Raw genomic sequence first — 2,413 nt, forward strand, 5'->3', positions numbered from 1 at the left:
GGGAAAAGAAGGGAAGGTCAACTTGGGTGTAGTGTCTCTCAAAAAAATTGCGCGCAATAAAATACGTGATTATTCATAAAATATAGCGTATGTAGCCATAATAATTATTATTGTTTATAAATTTATATTTTATTATTATTTATATTGTAAATTAAAAGCATAAAATCGTTTATCATCGTTAATATTCGAAGATAAATGTCGGCATTCTTGATACGTTAATTATTAGTAAAATTCATCGTATATAACTATACTAACTATTACGATTTATAAATTTTTTCTATAATTACATATATTGTAAACCAAACGCCTTAAATCATTTATTTTCGTTAATATTTAAAAATAAATCTTGGCAAATTTTGATACATTACCGAAAGGTTTGACGTGGAAGGGAAGCCTTAGAAAGGTAAACAAACACCTTCTTCTTCTTCTCCGCTACGTTGGGAATCGCGACCGACTAATCCAGTCACAATATTAATAGTTTTGCCATTATTAACATGTTGTTGGAATAGCTTAGACAATTTTGAACGAATAAAGAGATTATTATATCGATTAAAGTTATTTTAAACTGAAATTAATCGCTCTTGGTGTATGATACCGTTGAAAGAAAGTCCTCTGAAGGACCTGTATCATTATTTTTCATATACATATATTTGTAACAATATTAATTAAAAAGCTTCTCGCCATGTAACACATATATCACATAATTCTCTCTGAAAAAGAGCTAGTTTCTTGTGGAGGCAAGTAGAGTTCATGGACGGGTAAATTCCCTAAATGTTACGAAGAAGCAACTTGATTTACCTGCACCCTAAATGTCCCTTTCGGATGTGAAGGTTCTTTGCTAGAATCACTGATTTTAGAACTGTACACATAACTTTCCTTGTGGATTCTGTTGTGGGACTAACGGAAAGACTTAAATGCTATTATTTTAGTTTTTAAGTTCGTTCTCCGTATCATTTCTAGCCTCGGACTTGAAAGCCGTTGTTAATGATTCATGAGTAAGTACAGAGAGTTGGTGCAACTCCCGTGCATTATACACGTACTAAAGAGGCATTCCTTTTATAGGCTTTTAATTATAATGCATCGTGCTGGACGTATAAAGAAAAGTAGGCTAGTTCCTTTCTGTGGTTGTTTCATATGCTGCAGATCTTCAACTATTTAACCAGAGGAAGGTCCAGGTCACAATATGGAGTAAGGTCTACTAAGACTACACCTTCCTCTTTTTACTCTCCTTCTTGTCCTTTTCTTCACTTATTGCATTTGCAAAATTGGCTGAATCAGTGGAATTTCCCTCAGGGTATATCTCCCTAGCTAGGTGGAATTAAATTAGTAGCTATCTAATGTCAAAGTTAAAATCGCAATTGAATCAACTGACATTAACTAGAGGCAAAACCCAACTGAGGACCAATTGAGGGTGAGAGAATGAAGAAATAAGAAACCTCAAGCCGTTATATGCTTTATTTACAACGTAAAATTCCTGCTAATCCCATGACCGGGACAAGACGAGTCGCAATTTTTTTTTTTAACAGACCTTCCACATCTGTATACCAGCGATATCCATCGTCTCGCTTTGATTCATAATATACATAATATGTTACAGTCTATACATAAATATTCCTTAACATAACATAAACATCCACCTAATGGTTTCCATAACATATCGACAGGTATGCGCAGTTTTTATTACTCTTCAAACATTCGAGGCAACATTGCCAGATAACATTACTTAAAGTAACAGCATTTCATAAACCAACTTGCAGGAAGAAGAAGAAAAAAAGCAGACGGTTTCTTTTTCGTCTCAATCTTGCTTACATAGTTTCGTAGAGAATGGTTTTTGTTTTGTTTGTATGGTGCTTTTACGTTGCATGGAACCAGTGGTTATTCAGCAACGGGACCAACGGCTTTACGTGACTTCCGAACCACGTCGAGAGTGAACTTCTATCACCAGAAATACACATCTCTCACTCCTCAATGGAATGACCGAGAATCGAACGCACGACCACCGAGGTGGGACGCTAATACCATACCAACCACTCCGCTGAGGCGCTCGTAGAGAATGGTGGAACTAAACGCAAAATGAACTGATGAAGCTTTTATATTGTTTGCATAATCTGTGTTATTCTGAGAAATGTATATTGTTCCTTTTTTTTTTTTCCTTTTTTTTTTTTTTTAACTGAACGGTACATCAAATTCCCTCCTCTGGTTTTCTGAAAGACCTGGCTCAGTCGCCAAAACACAGCCACCACCAAGCTTCAACAATATTCTCTTGATAATATGCTGAGCTCTGTACGTTTCCCAAGCGTTCGCTGACTTACCTCGCATCCTTTCTGCAATCCTCCCCAAACACCTCATGCAACAGGAACACGGCATAATGTCATTTACACATATAAACGCATTTACATTTTTGTGCTCGCTT

The sequence above is a fragment of the Macrobrachium nipponense genome, chromosome 48, assembly GCF_015104395.2.
Source record: "Macrobrachium nipponense isolate FS-2020 chromosome 48, ASM1510439v2, whole genome shotgun sequence".
NCBI lineage: Eukaryota > Metazoa > Arthropoda > Malacostraca > Decapoda > Palaemonidae > Macrobrachium > Macrobrachium nipponense.